General features: G+C 40.3%; 2 long non-coding RNA genes and 1 pseudogene across 2 annotated transcripts in view; 1 reads left to right on the top strand and 2 right to left on the bottom strand.

Annotated features, from left to right (window-relative positions):
* LOC148520515 (uncharacterized) overlaps window positions 1–22,431 on the top strand; it is a 103,851-nt gene that overhangs the window by 53,564 nt on the left and 27,856 nt on the right. The gene's annotated exons all lie outside the window — the stretch shown is intronic.
* The window catches only part of LOC148520516 (uncharacterized), a 33,045-nt gene continuing 14,604 nt past the window's right edge, over window positions 3,991–22,431 (bottom strand). Inside the window, exons 3-5 of the long non-coding RNA XR_015878867.1 lie at window positions 13,296–13,414; window positions 7,552–7,599; window positions 3,991–4,160 (exon numbers count right to left, since the gene is read on the bottom strand). This is a non-coding gene — a long non-coding RNA (uncharacterized LOC148520516). The remainder of the gene's footprint in view (window positions 4,161–7,551; window positions 7,600–13,295; window positions 13,415–22,431) is intronic.
* LOC148520518 (5S ribosomal RNA) lies at window positions 14,874–14,992 on the bottom strand (annotated as a pseudogene).

Below are 22,431 nucleotides of genomic sequence, written 5' to 3'. Positions count from 1 at the left end.
TTATCCCACGCCGGGATAAAGCAGTCGGGAAGCCGGCTGTCGGGAATCCGGCAGCCGGCTTTCTGATTGTATACTGCTTCGGTCACACACAGCTATCTGCCCCACAATTTTTGATGGCAGTCCAGACCCGGGTGTTACCAGCACTGATATTATCTGTATATACACTACTGTAGCACTCTGTCATACCTTCAGATCTGCACTGCTGTGCCGGCTCCAGGCTTGTAGCGTGTTCGGACCCCGAAACTGAAAGTAAAGTATTCGCATTCTTACACATCACAAGAACGGGCTCCTGTCAGAGCCTCTGTCCCTGCATGTGTATTTTCATACATCCCGGCTGCACATCATTTCTTATTGCTCTGAAAGAGTAAGTATGATTATAACTTTGTGAGGTATCCCGGTATTACTACCGATCGCTGGAGAACCTGATTATTATATATTTATACTTATTATACAGTGTCCTGTTAGTCAATTACTATCCTACATTATTTTGCATTAAAACTTGTCTTGATCGACTGGAGGCTTCCCCAGTGATCCAGACAGGCCCTCTCTATATTACATAGAAACATAGATAGCAGATAATGTGATATGTCTGTGAACGACGCAGTTCATGGATATATCGCCTGTACACACTGGCCGACGGCCAGCAGATATGTTGGCTGATAAATTGATCGGCAAATATATCGGCCAGTGTGTACCCAGCATAAGTGAGTGATGCATACACCTGTGCACCTGCTGGGTGACCTGGAAAACGTGAACTGTGTGGGGTTCATGAGTTGAGAAGCACTGCCATAATGTATCGGTGAAGCTGCTGTATTTCAAGTTTCTGAATTACAAAGGTGGGTCTTGAAATAGTAAGAACTTGTGGGGGCTTACTTACAAAGTGTCAGGTTGTAAAACACGACACTTCTGTTCGTGTTTATGCCCGATATTTAAAAGAGTAGTGTTTCTACTAGCAAGACACGGCTAGTAACAGCACTGCCGTATTGAATATCAGGCAATGACAGGCATAAACATGAACAGAAGTGTCGGGTTGACTTCGTAAATAAATTCCTTGGTCTTCTAATTTGTGATTGTCTTTAGGGTAGCTCTGTGTTGGTTTTTCCTAGTTTCAGGTACTGTATGTTAGTTTCCTCTCAGAACTGCTCTGTTATCTGGATGTTGAGTCATTCTGTACTCACAGTTCATGATCGTGGGGCCGCTGACAGAATTCAAGGCCAGATGAAATATTGCCTTCCCAAATCTTCACAAAGGGTTATTTTATACAGGTGCAGAGACTGTTTTATCAACTACAAGGTAAACATCACATTTAAATTATCAATTCAAATTCCTCATCTAGCTATTCACATTGTTACTTACGTTGATTTAACTTAAATGTTGAGGACAGCTTGCTTCGCCAAAATGGTGGTTCTGCAACTGCTTTCAATCGAATTTCCCTTGCCCATATATATGTAAATAAAATCAATTATCAGCACATTCAATAGTCTCATTATCAGGCCTATTTATCATTCGGATCTGTTTCTCTGTTGCTGCTTATCTAAGGGCCTGATTCAGCATGGATCGCAATTGCAACCACGTACACAGATCGACCGATGGTGCGTACTGCGCATGCATATGCACCACAGTGTACGTGTGCAGGTTAGCATTACGATGGCACTGCGATCATGCACGCAGATAAAAACCCATTGCAGAGCGAGTGACGGGACATCTGCATTTGGGGGTGGTGACGGGGGAGTGGTCGGAGAAATGCAAGAGTGCCTGTCTGTTTGAATGCCGTTACATGGGCGTGCATAAATTAGCCACTGCGACGGCAGTACTGAAGCTGCAACGGCATATGCAGCTTCAGTACTCACTACGTGCGATGAGACTTGCACTTTTTGAGACAGGTCAGACTTGCTGTAATTCTGCGTGAGGGCCCGATGTTACCGATGTATACGCATGACTGCAGGGTATTACGGATGTGAGACAGCGGTAGTGAGCGTCTCTATGCTGGCTGTGCAGTTGCAAACATTAGCATATTTTCGCAGCAGAACTGCATCCGCAATCACAGCAGCGATCACAATAGCTATCTGTAATGAAGCAGGCTCTTAATCCATTAACACCAAAATGTATCAATAAAATATCGCTGGGGCAGCTGAGTTATACTTGGTGGAAGTGATAATTTACCCCTTCAGAGGAGGAGTCTTAGGGGATTTGCGCAGGTGTGGGTGGCCAGTAATAGTAGAAGAAGGATTGAGGCCGGGGTGGACTGGCTATAGGCCTTACCAGGGCTGTTTCGGTAGCCTAATGAAGAATTAATGGTGGGTCAGCACAGTACATAAAAGAGTGTCTACAGCTGTTAATCAGGTGGTAAGATATACTGTGCATTAGCGTGCTTAGCAAATTTCATCAGGGTGTGTGCACCAAGGAACAACAAATAATCCAGACGCCAGTCAGGGTGTATGACCTACCTATCCTCTGCTAGTACTCACAGCTGCACACCCACAAAGAGTCCTTTGCCAGCCCTCTTACAACAAACCATATACAAAAAGAAAAAATAATGCCTCTTGAAAAAGCTGCCTGGTGCGAGGAAACGCGTCGGGTATACGGGACTTGTGGCAGAGCTCATCTGTGAAATGCAATTGCATTTACGGCACCCCCACGTATTACCTTTATGACCTGCGGGACTTTCCATCTTATTGACTCCGGCATGTGAGTCCTGTGGAGAGAGGTGCCGTGCTTCTGCGTTGAGAGGAATATTTCCGCTTATGGATGAGTCGCTGACATCTGTTATATGAACCAAGTATTATCCACAACATATACTGGGACACTGTGAGTACTTGGAGAGCTATGTGCTTTTTATGTGCTATTTTGTCTGATGAATATATGCTCTTATTAACCCCACTGCCGGGAGTTTTACAAAGTTGGGAATGTATTGTTGAAGATTTATATTAATAAATGATTTAATTAATTCTCTGTTGTGATTAACAAGCGCCACCCACTGTTTTTTCTTTTTGTATATGCGCACCAAGGAAATCTAGAAACTCTGCTCCAAGAAGCATGTCTAGCAGCACCCAGGGGTAGGGAAGCCAATTGCAGATCCTGAGATAATGGATGCTTTAGATTTCCAAATACTCAGAATTATAATCATTAAATCTCGAGTATTACAGGTTTCATACAATTGAATTGGGCCAGGTTGGTGAGATGACTCTTTCCTTCTTGGTTCTGGTCGCATTATTAGGTCCTCTCAGGCTCTCCCAGCTACCCGTAGAATATATGGAGTCTCATGATGCAGTTGCTCTCAGTCACTGATTGGCTTCCAGCCTTTCAGTGACTGAGAGCAGGACTTCAGCTGTTCTTCTGCAGTTTAGCCAAGGAAAGTTATTGCACAGTCGGCTGAGTGCAACTCCCTGTTCATTTTTTAGCCTAGGAAAAGGCCGGACAATGCACCCGCTGACTAGAGAAGCTCCTTCTGGGAGGGGAGAAGAGGGAGAGGGATCACGGGGGAGGGGTATGAGGGAGAAGGCCAGCAGGGGTGAATATCTTTGTACAATTCAATCCCAGGAATTCCAGGATTACACAACATGGGTCAGGATTAGCTTCCCCACCCAGGGGCATGTCTAGCATTATTTTCATGTCCTCAATCCTCCTGCTCATCATCATGTCATCTTCCAATCTCCCCCATACAATCTTATCCCCCAATACCATCACCTCACTTACCTATGACCATATTATGACACAGTAGTGCCCCCACGGTGATGTGTTCTATATAGTACATGTACATGCAATTCTCCGTCCTCAGCTCCCCCAGAGGATGGGATAATTAAGCAGGAAAGAAAGGTGAGGTGCTGCTACAACTTGTGAGTCACTGGCAGCTCATCGGAAAGATGAGGCACCGGTACTGCTGCTGGCCCCCACATTAGAGTGTGCCTGGGCACAACCAGGACCATGTACTTCTCACGCCTATGATACAGTACAGGTTATGCAGTAATAAAGTAGAAACAAAAATGTAGGTGAATTTTGAATGATTCCATTTTCATTTTATTTATGAAACGAAAAGAAATACAGAATAGAAAACATTTCAAGGAATTTACAATGTAAGAGAGACTGATTCCATGTATGATCCCACCAGGCCTCTGTATAGTGGGACGCTAGTCTTTATCCTTCTTTTTCTTTTTTCCTCCCTGTAGATTGTACAGAACGATTGCGGGTTTCAGAATGGTCACGAAAACTCTTGCAAATAATAAATACAACTAACTGCTTATTAAAAATAAGCTCATTGTTCCAGTTTTATCAAAGTAACAAAGCCCAGCCCTGCACTGATGGTAGAAAGGAACCTACGGGTCTGTACTTTTCTTTTGTATGATTATGAGTTTTATTTTGGGAGGAGAGTTATTTTTCCCCCCTTAACATTGAGCACACATACAGCATGTCCCGTACATTATAAATCTATGTAACATATGAGTCAGCACCACAACTGCTGGGAGACTATTCCAGGGATGTTACCTTGTATGTTAAAAAAAAAAACTTCCTTATGTCACCCGGCAATTCCCTGTTCTACCAACATCATTCTCCTATTAATTGTACCTGCGCAGATCTCAAACTTATTTTTTTGATTTAAACATTTGTTTATTCAAAGTGATCATCAAAAGTGCAGAATTAAAAAAGGTACAGTCAGTATAAATGTACGGACAAAAAAGTTGTCATGAAATCAGTAGAATACCTGAAATATGAAAGCCATGTACTATTCCCATAGTCATTTCCTGACTCACATTCCGGAGCTTGGTAAATCTGACAACCTAGGAGTCCCATAGAAACCTGCTTCTGATGTCTGAAATGGAGAGATAACAGCAGATATCTCCAATATCTGCTCTGGTCCCTCCATGGTACATTCCATAGGCAAACGCAGGGGGGTTTCCGTCTGCCAGGAAACCCCCCTCCCCAGCCCACACCATGACCACAATAGAAATAGTAATATAATAGATTGTTACTAGTGCTGTATGTTCTTCTCAGTATCACAAATGAAATAATTAGCACCACATGTGGATCTTTTTAACATGTATCAGCCAGTAATAAATAACCTGTGTACCAACTAGGAGATCCGGAATACATTCACTGTTAAGGATGTGCTGCTATAGAGCCCAATATGTACATATATGTCCAGGGCAGTGCTAGGTTATTCTGCTGCTCCCCCAGACTTCCGGACTTGCTCTAATACTCTGGAATGGTGCCCACATCTAAAATAAAACCATTCAGCTCAGGCAGGATGGCCCTACTGCCGCATCTAATGGGTTATTGTAATTGCTGGTCCTCAATATATGCTGGAATTATGACACACAATATACTTTGTATGACGCATATTAAAGCTGGTTAAGTGCTAATTATGCCCTCTTCATGGTCTGGCCACACTCACTCTAAAATCAGGCATTTGGAAACCCCCCTCTAGAAATCCTGCGTTTGCCACTGCATTCAGTATATTTCCATGAATTATATAAAAGCATATGAAATATATTTGCCACTTGAACTAGAAGGAATACAGTAAGCACTGTGGCCTTGATGCTGAGTCAAATGCAAGTCAACTGTAATTGCTGTATCTTCGTCCTTATGTAGCGGTACGCCGTTAGTTCCGCCCCTGCCCATCACCATGATGATGGATCAAGACGCACTTGTATCAGCTTATACTTAGTACAAATGATACATATGAAAACCGGCGTATTTATGCTTGTGTCTAACTCAGCCCACAGTTCTGGCTACACACTCTCGCTGACAGAGTTGGATTAAGGGAGGAGAGGGTTCATGTGCAGGCCCCCCACTCACCGACGCATTGTTCGAGCATACGCATATGTCCGGGAACATGGCACCAGCTGCATTTTTCCAGTGATTCCTCTATTGTGCTCTCGCAGATCTTTGGGAAAAAGGCACCCACGCCATGTTCTCGTAAATATTGCTCTTGGACTTGACGGAAAGTTAAGTACATTAGTCTATTGGTGCATGGTGAGAGGGGTGGGCCTCCAGGACCCAGCAGCCTGTGTGTATCCATTATACATACGCCCATGCTCGCTTAACATGGCCTACATGAGAACGTCCCATTACAGTAGAGCTACGCCTCCTCATTCTTAAGTGGAAATGCATTAGAAATGCGTGCGGCTCCGCAACACTCAAACTTTCCTACACAAGATGCGCTACACAAACAGACGTATGTTCAACTGCCTAACCCTAACCCCCCCTTCCCCTAGCCTAAACCTAACCCTCCTGGGGAGGGGTGCCTGACCCCAATAGCCCTAAGTCCCCCCAGGAGCCCTAAAACCTAACCTCCCCCCCCCCCATGCTGTCTGCATCCGGCTTACCTTTGTTCGATATGCCGGGTGTCGGTCTCCCAGCATAGGTCTAATGACAGGTGTTGAGTTTTCGACGCCTGTCATTAGTACCTTGTCGGGATTAGTCGGGAAGCCGGCGGTAGGCATTTAGACCGTCGGCTTCCTGACTACATCCCGGTATTGGACCCCTGATGATGATAAATGGCCTGGTAACTATAATATGCGAAAACTAGCGTTTCCGCATGGTTACCGGGCCATTTATCGATGATTAACAGGCCCCACATTCTTTTAACATTTGAACATGGGGTCTGTCTCAGATATGGATGCAATGACGATATTTACGCAGCTTGTGATTGTTAGCCATTGCGCTTGCGAGAAAGCCGCATTGCACACGCACAACGATTGTTTTTTTATTGCGTTCACAAGGCGGGATGTACTAAAGTGAAAAATGCAGTAAAACCCCCGAAAATGCAGTTTAATGTAGGTAATCAACCGCGATATGTCCCCGATAAGAGGTGGGATGTAACGCATCGCCGGATGCGATGCTTAGTACATCTCGCCCATGTAGAGGATTCACTCGCAAAGTGAGTGACAGGTAGTCAGCATTTTTGGAGGTAACGGGGGTAGTAAGAAAAACGCAGGCATGTCGACCGTTAAACAGTTTTCTGGGGGACCATAAATTACCCACTGCCTCCTTGCTAGAAGCAGGAGAGCCTTCTGCGTGTCTGGAAACCCTCTATGCCTGTGGCATGTTAGACCTACTCAGAAGCCTAGTATAATGTCATGGTTAATGAGTCCGGGGCTAAAAAATGATCAAGGACCTATAATGAGAAGCGGAGGAGGTGTGACACACTGCTGTGTGGGTGTGGCCAGTGTCATGTGGGTGTGCACAGCCCCTACACTATCAGCTCCAATGTTTCCTTGAAAGTAGAAAAATTGCATTATTTTGGGAGAAAAATAGAAATACAATTTTAATACTAATGATTTATGGACAACTGTATGGGCTTTTCGGCTGATTCTGATAATCATCATGCTGTCACAGTGATGGGCCTAATAATTTTGGGAGGCCTGGCGCTATAGCCCCGCCCCTCATTGTTATTCTGGTCCTGAGAGGTCAACTAAAAAGTTCTCCATTCACAGCAAGTGTGTTACAATATAATCCAAATTAAGATCACAACCACTAAAACAGACACGGGGGAGGAGGTAATGTTAGCGACACAGACATGAAACATTATTACTGTTTGCTGCATAATCTTACATCAGAATCGCTGTCAGAACTGGAACTGCTGCCCGATTTATCTCCATCCTGGGGAGAAAAAAAACATAGTAATAGATAGATCAGTGGGCAAATACTATAAAGCAGAATCCGACTTTCATCTTTACAACAGCTGATTTCTACAGTATACAGTCAAAATATATATATATATATATATATATATATATATAATCTTTCAACAACTCTGCCATCATTTAAAACCCTTTAATCTGTGGGTAGAGATTCTATCTTCATATGGATCATGGAGCCGCTAGTACAGGGGACAGGGGAAGTACACAGAACCTAAAACATTATAGTTTTAAGTAATTCCGTTGCAGTCTCCTAGGTAACAGAAATACTCTCTTCAGATTGCTGGATTAATACACGGGGGCAGGCACAGAATGGTTATCACACATATAGTGGATTGGTTACTTCTCCTCATTGAGTTTTTAACCACCACTTCAGCTGTTTAATACTCATTTCAAATCATTGAGTATATAACATTTAAAAAAAAGAGGAGGGGGCTAGGCAGACAACTCAATACTTCAGACCATGGGATCATATATGTATTTATCAACAATCACAACAGTGGGCTGTGGGCCTGATTCACTACTGTACAAGACTATGATTATATGCGTAATCGTCCGATTGTTGAGTACTGCACATAAGTATGAATCGCAGTGCGCGAACTAGCCATTGATTTTGGTATTGCGATTGCAGTGACAACGCAGACACATCGCAGAGTGAGTGACAGGAAGTGCCGTTTGTGGGTGGTGAAGGGGTGGTAGTAGGCTGAACGCCAGGGGCTGGCTGGCAACTTTCAACCTTGGAAGCAAACACAAGCAAGTGGCCCTGGCTTTTCTACCAGCATATTGTGAAGCATTTAGGAGCTTGGCCCCGATAGGGTAATGTCATCTCCATTATCCTATAGTAGCCTATGGGCTACTATTTAGCAAATCCTTTCAGAGTTGGGGGCTCCGGATCCCTCTTCATCAGCCCCCAGTGACATATGCGCCGGTCGACAGCCGTGCATGTACAGTGGACCCAAACCAGAGAGCAGTGTGATAGCGTTATCGGAGCCCGTCTCCTGGCAAGAGTCATTTTAGTAAATTTGCATGAAAATATTAATTTACACATTGTGATATTTATCACATCCGCATTAAGGCAAACATGCTGGGAGGGGACATAGACACAGGTGTGTGCCCCCCATAGGAAAAATAAAATGCATACAGGGGAATTCAGTTAGCTGCGAGTTTGTAAAAGCCATTTAACTCACACACTTCGCCTTCATGCACGCACCTGAGATACACACATTTTAATTAGAAATGCCAATTTGCACTACTCAGTTACTTGAGGTGAACCTTGTGCTTACATCAATGATACAATGTAGCAGTCCCCACCATAGACTTCAATGGAGAATTCTCCCCATTGAAGTCTATGGGGAGACACGCTGACCGCACACAGCCAATCAGCGAGCTGCTCCGACAGAGATGCCCGCTGATTGGCTGGCGGCTCCTTCAATGACGGGGCACACGTGTGCCCCGGTCATTTGCACAGAGTAAAGGTATGCGGAAACACATACCTTTGCTCAGTCCGGCATGGTATCGGGTACCCTCGTTTTGTTGTTTTAACCCCTGGAATGCCTACTTGGTCAAGTGGACAGGATCTACGCACAGGAGAGGTGAGTATGGATTTTTTTCCAGGTACCCCTATGTATTACTTTGGATACTGGGTGAGTATGTGTGAGTGTGAGTGTGCAGGTATGTTTTATTAAACTTTGACATTTACGGTGTGGTTTTTTTTTTTTACAATTTCTTTAGTTGTGGAACTACAAGTGCCAGCGGGCCCATAATGCCCCGCATGTTGGTATTTGTGGTTCTCCAAATACCAGTATGCGGGAGAGGCTTGCTGGTACATTTAGTTCCACAACTAAAGAGAATATTTAACACTTTAGTTTACACTAAACACTAACAACCACTGCCCTAGGGTGGCGGGGATAGCCCCGGGCTATCAGTCTATCCCTGGGGTGCCCTGGAGAGGGGGATCCCTTTATTGGGGGGGTCCCCAACTCCCCAGGAATCCCCGGCCTGGGCTGAATAGCGGTCAGGGGTAATGCTTTGGCCGGGGAAACCGGTGAAAGGTTTTCCCTGGCTGTGGCATTACCCCCCCACTAGAAAGAGTCTGGTGCTGGTTATGGAATTCACAAAAACAAAACTCATTTTGTCCCCTGTTTTTCCATAACAAGAACCTGCTCTGCACAGCCCTGTGCTGGTTCTTAATATACAGGGGACCCCTACGTATTTTGTCCCCTGTATTTTTAGAACCAGAACGCCCGGGACTGGTTATGCTTTTGGGGAGGGGGTGCACATCTTTTTTTTAAACAAATACAGACAGAAGCCATTACGGATCTCACTGATCTGTGATGGCTTCTCTAAAACTCGCAAACTGCTAGTCGCATTAAAAGGTATCAGTTTAACTAGGGAACAACTCGCCTAAACTCGCAAATGGAGTAGCCTCAAGCTGAAAAGTTCGCAGGCTATTGAATTTGCGAGTAACAGCACAAACTCGCACCTTTATAAAATGCGAGAAGGTGCGAGTTTGTACTGTTACTAAAACAGACACCCTATTACATTTGGCCCATAGTCTCCCACAGAAACAAAACAACAACAAAAAAATACATAGGCACAGATAGGAAAACAATAAACACAATGGCCACAACAGGACTTAAAAAATAAAAAACACATGAATCACATGAAAAAAACAAACACACATATTTGCAGGGTTACATAGAGAGACATGCACACCCTCCAGCAGCATGTTCGCAACATGCTTCCAAGTGCCCAAAATGTCTGACATGCCCCACTTTGTGTCCCACATAACCCCAACATCTGCTCCCCAGCAGCGTCCTCCCCACATGCCCCCCTTTGTCACAATTTCTCACAGCGTCTGTCTGTGTCCCCCCAGCGGCATCTGCCCCACATACCCCCGTGGCCAATATGTCCCCAGCTATGCCCCCCAACAGCATGTTCCACATATGCCCCATCAGCATTTTCCCTACATGCCTTCTTATGCCCTAATTGTCTTACACGCCCCCTCCACATTAGTCACTTTGTGCCCCAAATGCCCCATCTGCTGCTATTCCCCAGCAGCATGCTCCCCACATCTCCTGTGTGCCCCCAGCATCTCCCTGACATATTCCACATGCCCATCAGCTTATACCTTACTCTTATTGCGATGAACTTGCAAGCAGGCAGCAGCCTGCAAACACTATGCTCCTGCAGCTACAGGACCAGGGGACCCTGTATGTAACTTGGGCTCGGACGGCTACATGATCTGATCACGTGATCGATTAACTCCTAACGATGTCAGCGGGTATATACCCTGCAGGTGATCTATCCTTTACCGGCCCTCTAGGACCCGGCGCTCACCTGACGTCTCATTGCATCCCTCACTGTCATGTCACTGCTAGGCATGACGGCGCACTCCTCACTGCAGCGCTCTACGCGGCTGCTTAATGGTCGGGCCGGCCCTGACTGCCGCAGCCTGACACTGACAGCCGGGAGGCAGGCACAGGAACCTCCCCGGCTGTCACTGGTATATACTTACAAAGCTCAGTGGCGGCCCTAGTGCTGCACAATTGTACCGGCCCAGGGGGCCGATGGCACCCTGCCCTCCCAGCCCAGCCAGCCCCTGCTGAACGCAGGCGTGCCTGTGCGCTTGAACGCCGTTGCAGGGCCCTGCAGAAATTATCCACTGCAATGCCCTATGCAGCCTGAGGCTGCGATGGTACTCGATTGTACCGATGGTTTCGCAGTCTTGCTAAACATTACGGATGTGTGTAAGGTAAGGTGGGCGTCCTTATGTAATGCTGCGTATGGGATTACAATCGCAATGAATTAGCATACTATCGCAAGTTATACTACGTGCGTAATCGCTATTGAAATCACAGCTGCGTTCTGTAGTGAATCAGGCCATGTGAAAGTAAAGCGGTGACATATTCACTTTGTGCTCCACATATAGGAGATTGTACTCTGTATTACCTTCAAAGAGGCCAACGGTTATATTTATCGCTACTGACGGTATATGTATGGAATTTATGTGTGATCCCGCACTAGTTATACACACAGATCATTATTTGGCATAAGCTCTTATTTATATGAAGCGCTAACTCAGTTGCAAAAAAGGATAATATCTCCTGGAATATACCACAGGAATTATTACATTACTAGTGAATTAATTACATTACTGAGGTGCTACCATATACTCTAGAATATGTATCAAACACAAAAACAAAGGAAAATATAGAGTATTTTGTTCAGGTGCACTAGCGTTTAGTTCACATTGAGCATTCCATTATACAGTTAAAATTTACTAATCTTTATTTAATTACTAATAAAATTAATACCATGTAGGGTTATCAAAAAGGTGATATATTTAAAATACAGTTGATAGTATAGATAGATGTGTGCAAAAGAAAGAAATAGATAAATGTATTTAAAACATATATTTGTTACCGCTGATTAAATATGTTTCTCTTCTGGATGGCTTGTCATTTATTTATTATTTATACTTATCCTCACAATATCATAACTCATATAGGTTTATTAATCCATATGTATTATCCTATATCAGCAATATTCTCATATCGTGAGGTATGTTACAGCAGCTGCTGTAGTATAACAGAGATCATGATGTATCAGATCATAGTTGACAGTCTGAGAATTAGTTACATTAATCTTTATGTATAGCTGCTGTAACATACCTCACGATATGAGAATATTGCTGATATAGGACAATACATATGGATTAATAAACCTATATGAGTTATGATATTGTGAGGATAAGTATAAATAATAAATAAATGACAAGCCATCCAGAAGAGAAACATTTAATCAGCGGTAACAAATATATGTTTTAAATACATTTATCTATTTCTTTCTTTTGCACACATCTATCTATACTATCAACTGTATTTTAAATATATATCACCTTATTGGTATCCCTACATGGTATTAATTTTATTAGTAATTAAATAAAGATTAGTAAGTTTTAACTGTATAATAGAATGCTCAATGTGAACTAAACACTAGTGCACCTGAACAAAATACTCTATCTTTTCCATTGTTTTTGTGTTTGGTACAGTATATATGGAATGTTATCACAGTGACACTATGACACTGGCAGTATTTACCGGGATCGGTATGAATGACCGCCGGTTGAAATTCCGACGTCGCCAGCCCAAACAGCACAGATCCCGACAGGGCAGTTAAGTATGCTATCCCTACCCCCCCCCTATCTCTAACCCTCCCTTAGGGGTGCCTAACCCTAACCTCCCCCCCTAGTGCCTAACCCTAACCTCCCCCCAGTGGTGCCTAAACCTAACCCTCCCCCTCCCCACACCCTAATCCTAATCCTCCCAGGGGGGTGCCTAACCCTAACCTCCCCCTGGGAGTACCTAATCCTAACCCCCCATTCCCCTAGCCTAACCCTACCCCCAGGAGCTCCTAAACCTAAAACCCATGGCTGTCCACTCGCGAAGCCTGGCTTATCTTCGTTCGGTATGCCAGGCATCGGGATTTCGACACCTATCTTTACCCCTGGCTAATCCATGCCATATTTTACAGTTGGGAAGCCGGCGGTCGGCATTTCGACTGCGTATTTACCAATACTCTCTCTCCTCCAATCTCTCCACCAGACATATTTATGTATTGAGATGGAAATAAATAGGCACAATTGAAAAAACTGACCTTTTTCTCTTTCTTCTTCTTCTTGTCCTTCTTGTCTTTTTTGTCATCTCCTTTCTTCTCCTTGTCCTTATCTTTATCCTTGTCCTTATCTTTATCCTTGTCGTCATCTTTTCCGAAAACTGAAATATTATATATCAGCAGCTTGTTATCAAATGCATGATCAGGAACAAACGCTGAATTTTTAAGGAGGGGTTTCTAGTGTGTGTGTGTGTGTGTGTGTGTGTGTATGTATGTGTATATATATATATATATATATATATATATATATATATACACTGACATATATATATCTATATACACACAAGCACACACAAATGTCACACACACATGTACACACCCATGCACACACAAATGTCACACACAAATGTCACACACACGTACACACACTTACCATGCTGCAGGTTGGAGATGGAGACAGGACCAGGCACCATGTCAATAAGCCCCAACCCCTCATGGCTCGTGGGTTAATTGGGAGGGGGCAGAGCCAAATGATGCAATTCTAATTCTATTGCATCATATTGGCTCTGCCTCCTCCCCACTGACCTGTGAATCACAGCATTTTGCCATAAGGGGACGGGGCTTAATAATCCAGGGCCGTAACTAGGGTAGTGCGACCAGTGCCATGGCACGGCACCGCAGGGCAGGGGGAGCTGTTTGGGCCTGTCAATTTTCTGTTTATTATCATTCTCACTTGTAGCTTCCTCCTATTTTATCCCCAGCATCTCCTGGCCTCCCCTATCTCTTCCCTGGCCCTTCCCCATGAGGCCATGGCCCTGTTTACAGGTGTGTTATCTCCCTATTTAAAAAATAGGGGGGGGGCCGCCAATGCTCTTTCTGGCATAGGGCACCAAAAAGTCTAGTTACGGCTCTGTAATAACATGATGGTGCTTGCTCTCTCCTCTGTCAGGGGGGTTTCTGGGTACTCAGAAACCCCCCCTGTTCACGCTACTGATGATGACCGAACGTCTATTTATTGTATACAAGGTTCATAGGGCCTGATTCTGAGTAGTACACTATTGGACATCAGCTGTGTCTTTGGACACAGCTACTGTGCAATAATATGCTAATGCCGTAGGAGGCGTCTTGTGTAAATAAATGCTTCCTACTGGTTTATGTGGTCTGCAGCTGCGTCTGAGAACGCAACATCGGTTCACTCTGTGTGAGCATCGGCCATCTAAGTAACCTTCAGGTTTCTCAGGATGGCCGATGGTTTATGCAGCTGGGAGAGACACCCCGTTTTCTGTGACATGCCTGACCCCGCCCCTGCTCCACCCTCAAATGCCCGTAGTCTGTCAGTCAGGCTGCTGTCTCAGGGCACTATGAGTGAGCTCGCAGAAGAAGATCTTTTAACAAACCATCAGGTTTGCGTACAACTCGGAATTAGGACCACAGACAGGTCCTGCCGTCATTGTTGAAAGAAAATATTAAAAAATTAAAAATATATATATAGTCCATTCAGTAATCCATGGATAATCCCAAACAGCAATTGTGGAGATCTTCGTCATGCTTCATAAAGTTCTATGACTTAGGTGAACCCAGCTCCTTAGATGGACTTGAGTGGCCTACTGAGGATATCATTAACTACAATACTGGGTATTCTCAGGAGGTCTCCCATCCAAGTACTAACCCAGCCCAATTGTGCTTAGCTTCCAAGATCAGACAAGATTGGGCGTGAGTACAATGGTAAGGTCGTAGGTACTATTAGACATCCACAGCTAGCCAACTCATGCATTACAGGAAAGGAGCAATCTCGTAGTTCTCATTAAATCCATTCAGTGCCATTGTGTTGAGCTGAAATATCCACAACATCTCTAGTCTCGAAAGTTTGTTGCCCAAATCTCCTCCTCTATCACCCAAAGTAACTTGTTCAATGGCCTTAAACGTAAGTTCTTCAGGGTTGGATCCATGATAGGTGATAAAGTGTCTGGAAACTGCATGTCCTTCTAGTTGGTTCTTGATGGTGCGGATGTGTTCTTGGATTCTTAGTTTTAGGGGTCTCTTTGTTTTCCCAACATACTTCAGGCCACATTTACATTCAAGTAGGTAGACAATTGATGTTGAATTGCAATTCATGAAGTGTTTCATTGTATATTCTTTAGAATCGTTATAGTTGAAAAAGATTTCCTTCGTGAATGTAGATATTTACATATGCTACAGTGACCACATTTATAGCAACCCAAACATGAGAGAAGGTGTCACTCCTAGTCCTATTGACATCCCTTATTATGCTTGGTGCCAGAGTGTCTGTTGAATTCCTACCCTTTTTGAAGAGGATAGTGGGTTTTGGGGGTAGGATATCCTTAAGAACCGGGTCCATAAGCAAAATGTTCCAATGTTTCTGTAGATAATCCCTTCATTTTATTTTCATGTCCATTGTATGTGGTAATAAAGGGTACAACATTTTTCTCAGTTTTCTTCTCTTTGTATTTCAACAAATCTTCTCTTCTGAGATCTTTTGTTTTCTCTGCTGCCTTAGTTAGGAGTTCCACTGGGTAGTCTTTTTGGGTGAACCTCTTAGTATACATATTAATCTGATCAACGCAATCACTCTCTCTCGTGCAGTTCCTCTTAATCCTGTGGAATTGGGAATATGGTATATTGTTTTTCCATTTTTTAAGATGTCCGCTTTTGCAGTGCAAATAGCTGTTAGTGTCCACTACCTAGATATAATTTTTGGTAACTACTTTTCCTTTTTCTTCACTCAGGATAAGATCTAGAAATTTTATTGATATGTCGCTAAATTGAGATGTGAATTTGAGGTTCATGTTATTGCTGCCAATGTGTATTAAAAACTGTTTAAGATCTTCCTCTGAGCAATTCCAAATAATGAGGATGTCATCAATATATCTTTTATAAATGACTATATTGTCTTTATAGGGATTATTAGTATAAATATAGTCTTTCTCCCATCTACCCATAAAAATATTGGCAAAACTAGGCACAAAAAATGGTGCCCATAGCTGTTCCACATACTTGGCGATAAAACACAGGTAAAAATTTTAAATAATTATGAGTTAATATAAAAGTCATAAGATCACATAAAATATCACGATGCATATCTTCTAGGGAGGCATCTTCCTCCATGGCTGCTCTACATGCGTTCACCCCTTTATCATGTTCAATACAGGTGTACAAAGCTTGTACATCAATGGTGATCCACTTATAGGTGTCTTTCCATTCAATTTATTCGACATACTGTAGTAGACTAGTGGTGTCTTTAAGGTATGCATCTAATTTTACCACATATTTTTGCAGAAAGACATCCACGTATTCTGAAAGGTGTGAGGTTAGTGAATCTAAGCCCGCCACAATTGGTCTTCCTGGTGGATCTATCAGTGACTTGTGGATCTTTGGTAGATAGTAAAATATGGGGGTAGTAGGATTGGCTGTCATTAAATAATGGTATTCTTCTTTGCATAGGGTTCCATCACAGAGACCACGTAATACTAGAGTTCCGAGTTCATCTGTGAAAACCCCTAAATTATCCTGGTTTAGTATGACATATGAGTCCTTGTCTCCCAACAATCTATTGGCTTCCTTCAGATAGGCTTGTCTGTTCATGATGACCAATCCTTCCCCTTTATCAGCCTGTTTGATGATGATACCCTTGTTCTTTTGTAGCTCCTTAAGTGCATGTTTTTCCTCATTCTTCAGATTTTCTTTGGTGACTTTTTTCATATCTAGATCACACAAATCTCTCTTCACCTTTTCATAGAAAATCTCAATGTGGCTGCCTTTGGATTCTAAAGGGTAATAAGTCGATTTGCCTTTTAGGCCTGATTTAGAAATAGGTTCGTAGTTCCTAATTGGTGCCATCTCTTTTCTTACAAAATGCCTTTTCAAGGTCAGATTTCTCAAGTACTTATTCAAATCAATGAGTAGTAATTGTCCAGTTGCACAGGATAGATATGTCTCCCAAATTGTGGGGACAATGAACCCCTTTAAATAATGATATAATCAAGGGGGTGCTACCATGGACATATTGATTAAAGTCACAACAACAGCAAGAAAGAAAATGAAATGTCCCAGGATGGTGCACTAGACTAATTTAAAATATAACTTTTATTAGATGAATAATAAAATATTCTCAGATTATAACACAAAAAGAACAGCGAAAATAATTAAAATACAGATAGAAAGTGTCAAAAGAATGAGAAAAAGTGATATAAAATGTGCATTCTCAAAAAAACATATGAAGCAGCGCTCCTACAAAGTCATACAATGTTTTAGTGTTATTAATGATAATTGTGGTTTGTACTTTATTTGATGTATATAGTGTTCTCACACTTTTATTTATACAACACCACACAAAAAGAATATATTATTAATGGTCCCTGCTTATTACTATTAACTTCATATGTGATATTCTGACTATCAGTACTTCACAATTGTCTGCAGTGTTATTAGTAATAATTGTAGCGTGTACTTTATTTGATGAATATAGTGTTCTCACACTTTTATTTATAAAACACCACACAAAAAGAATTATTATTAATGGTCCCTACTTATTACTATTGACTCCATATGTAATAATCTGGCTATCAGTACTTCACAAATGTCTGAAAAAGTTTCAAGGAATTCTATCTATAAAAAATAGTATCCCATGTGATATGGTAAGTTAGCAGTCAATACATCTCAAGTATCTAAACTAGTTCTGAGAAATTCTATCTGGCAGAATACCATATGATTTCTCACGGGATTATTATATAAGCATCATGTCATATCTTGGACACATATCATTAGTTAGATCTGCTGTTAAACATCTAAATGATATTCATTGCCCCACAGTAATTTGCTGGAAATGCTTATATTATTAAAGTTATTTAGCCCTCAGCAAAGTAATGGCATATCTGTTATACATGGGTGAGTATATATTATCATCAGGGATATGATCAGAAAATGCAGATAGTGTATTCTCTAGTATCACTTTAATATACGCTCCTGTGAGCATTTGATTAGCCAGAGTGTGCCTGGGAAGTTCTTGCAAAACAGTGAGCTATTCAGTATCACACACACCTCGAGTGTTTAAGCTGTTCTTGTTATCTATACAGTATGATTCATAGCTCGAGGTGGAAATAGCTCATACTATTATGCACATTTGCAGTACACATAATTAATTTTGCAGGGACATCAAACATAACAACATATAATTATAAAAATGAATGGAGGCAGCGCCGCATGACCGATGCGGCGTTTCGCTATAAGGCTTTATCAAGGTAAGCCGAGCTGAGTTACAGATATCCCTTAAATACCCCCACACTGGTAGTAGCACCAATCAAATGTCTGATGAAGTGGAATCCACCTATTGTTGCGGACCTCGTATTAATGTCCCACCTATTCATCCTAGATTGACAGCGCAAACACGTTACCTTAGAGTGATGACATCATTGTAAGGAACCTCAATGGATCCCTAATACATAAATGTCATCTAAGACAGGAGTAATCAAACTCCAATTTGTATTGTAATAAATCACTAAATAATGCATAGAGCCTTACAACAAATGGCGGTATTTATTTGATGGTAACATGCAATGATATAGTCAAAATCTCCCACATTAGTGTATAGTAGAATAGGATGATTTATGCCAAACTTGTGAGTCACGTGACCTTCACCATAGTTATACAGCTTTTTCAGGATGTCTAATCGAGTGTAGAATGATGGATCAGCTATGGACTCAGTAATGACAGTCAAATGACTATTAATAGAAAATCATTATTGTATTATAATTACACTCTATAGGCACAAAAAATATATAAAATCTTAACAAAATTAAATAAACTATATTAAAGATAATATCCTTACAAGTATCTTATAATAATATTTAAATACATACAATATACAAAATTTATATATAAATAAATAATAAATTAATAAGCTACAAAAATCCTGTGATAAGATGTGTATGGTGAATAGTCATATATTCTAACCATTTAAAACTCCCAATTAATGGAAAGATAATACCAAAAATGTGTACACAAATTTATTATAACCAGTGAAATAAATTGCGAAAGAATAAAATAATCTCAAATATTGTATAAGACATACAATACAAATAAATAAATACAATGTGAAATAAATGTGATATATAAAGTATCATGGTGTTGAGATAACCTTATGAAATTGAAGATTATAATATATGGACAATAAACTGTCCATCTTAAAATAAAATATATATAGGTGTAAAAAATGTGAAATAAGTGAAATTAAAGTGGATATCCAAAAAATGGATCCATCACAAATAATAATTAAATCAACAAAATGTGAAAAATTAATAAAAATATAAAAAAATATAAAAACAAACCTAAAAACAAAGTGACATTTGTATATTAAATAAACCTTAAGACAAAAAAGTGAATTTAATTGTGATAACATCATATATATATATATATATGATGTTATGTACATGCATATATCACATATATACACTCACATAAATATAGTGAAAAAATGTGCATATAAAGTTTATTAATATCTAAAAAGTAAATAAATGAGTATAGATTATCTGTTTTATACGCCTTAATTATTAGATGAGGATTATTATGTGATGTCATTCCAAAGAGTGCAATATAATTAATATTATAATATGAATTATATAATCAACCCAAAAAGGGTGCATAGCTGTTCTCTTCATTTAAGCCTTTTGGTGTCAAAGTGTCCATAATGCAAATAAATTTTGTCTCTTGTTTCAAGAGCTCACGATCCACATCACCCCCTCTGATATTTAAGTTGATTTTCTTCATCCCAAAGGCTGTTAAACCCTTAGGGTTACTTCCATGATATTAAAAAAAAATGTCTGGCCACTGGTGTTAGAGGTTTGAACATTTGTTTATCCCGTTCAGCATTTCGTATGCTCCCAATATGTTCTAGGAGTCTTTTTTTGAGGGGTCTTTTTGTCTTTCCAATATAACTCTTACCACATGGGCATTCAAAAATAGTTGTTTTTTAGGGGATTCTAGGTGGCTATGACCTACAATATCTCTAAGATTTCTAGATCTTCTCCAGCAATTAAGTACCAGGTTGAAAACCCGAGGATATAGTGGGAGAACAATCAGAAAAGCATACAAAGACACCAAGATGTATACTAGGGAGCAACTTTTAACTCCAAAGAGAAAAGTGACAGAACAGGAATGTGTAAGATTCATTGGGACTTTCTGTCATGAATGGAGAAATATTCAAGAAATTCTACACAAACATTTACATGTATTACATACCGATCATGATCTAGCGGAAATAGTTGGGGATAGGATCCAGGTGAGCAGGAGAAGATCTAGAAATCTTAGAGATATTTTAGTTCATTGCCACCTAGAATCCCCTAAAAAACAACTATTTTTGAAAAAAGGATCAAGAAAGTGTGGAAATTGTAAAGCTTGCTCCATTATGGTCACCACTAATAGTTTTCGAGACAAATACAACAAAACCTGGGACATTAAGGAACATATTAACTGTGATTCAGCAGGAATTATTTACAACTTACAATGCCCATGTGGTAAGAGTTATATTGGAAAGACAAAAAGACCCCTCAAGAAAAGACTCCTAGAACATATTGGGAGCATATGAAATGCAGAATGGGATAAACAAATGTTCAAACCTCTAACACCAGTGGCCAGACATTTTTTTAAATATCATGGAAGTAACCCTAAGGGTTTAACAACCTTTGGGATGAAGAAAATCAACCTAAGTATCAGAGGGGGTGATGTGGATCATGAGCTCTTGAAACAAGAGACAAAATTTATTTGCATTATGGACACTTTGACACCAAAAGGCTTAAATGAAGAGAACAGCTATGCACCCTTTTTGGGTTGATTATATAATTCATATGATAATATTAATTATATTGCACTCTTTGGAATGACATCGCATAATAATCCTCATCTAATAATTAAGGCGTATAAAACAGATAATCTATGCTCATATTTATTTACTTTTTAGATATTAATAAACTTTGTTCATTCTTTATTATATGCACATTTCTTCACTATATTTATGTGAGTGTATATATGGGATATATGCACACATATATATATATATATATATAAATATATATGATATCACAAATAAATTCACTTTTTTGTCTTAAGGTTTATTTAATATACAAATGTCACTTTGTTTTTAGGTTTGTTTTTATATTTTTTTATATTTTTATTCATTTTTCACATTTTGATTTAATTATTATTTGTGATAGATAAATTTTTTGGATATCCACTTTAATTTGACTTATTTCACATTTTTTACACCTATATATATTTTTTTGAATATAAAGAATGGGTAGTTATATATTTTATTTTAAGATGGACAGTTTATTGTCCATATATTATAATCTTCAATTTCACAAGGTTATCTCAACACCATGATACATTATATATCACATTTATTTCACATTGTATTTATTTATTTGTATTGTATGTCCTATACAATATTTGAGATTATTTTATTCTTTTGCAATTTATTTAACTGGTTATAATAGATTTGTGTACACATTTTTGGTATTATCTTTCCATTAATTGGGAGTTTTAAATGGTTAGAATTTATGAATATTCACCATACACATCTTATCACAGGATTTTTGTAGCTTATTAATTTATTATTTATTTATATATAAATTTTGTATATTTATTGTATGTATTTAAATATTATTATAAGATACTTGTAAGGATATTATATTTAATATAGTTTATTTAATTTTGTAAAGATTTTTTTTGTGCCCATAGAGTGTTATAATACAATAATGATTTTCTATTAATAGTCATTTGACTGTCATTACTGAGTCCATAGCTGATCCATCATTCTACACTCAATTAGACATCCTGAAAAGGCTGTATAACTATGGTGAAGGTCACGTGACTCACAAGTTTGGCATAAATCATCCTATTCTACTATACACTAATGTGGGAGATAGCGAAACGCCACGTCGTTCATGCGGCGCTGCCTCCATTCATTTTTATAATTATAGGTTGTTATGTTTGATGTCCCTGCAAAATTAATTCTGTGTACTGCAAATGTGAATAATAGTATGAGCTATTTCCACCTCGAGCTATGACTCATACTGTATAGATAACAAGAACAGCTTAAACACTCGAGGTGTATGTGATACTGAATAGCTCACTGTTTTGCATAAACTTCCCAGGCACACTCTGG

This window comes from Taudactylus pleione, unplaced genomic scaffold (genome assembly GCF_031769625.1).
Source record: "Taudactylus pleione unplaced genomic scaffold, aTauple2 ptg000176l, whole genome shotgun sequence".
NCBI lineage: Eukaryota > Metazoa > Chordata > Amphibia > Anura > Myobatrachidae > Taudactylus > Taudactylus pleione.
The sequence above is the reverse complement of the archived record's forward strand: the minus strand, read 5'-3'. Positions and strand labels throughout refer to the sequence as shown.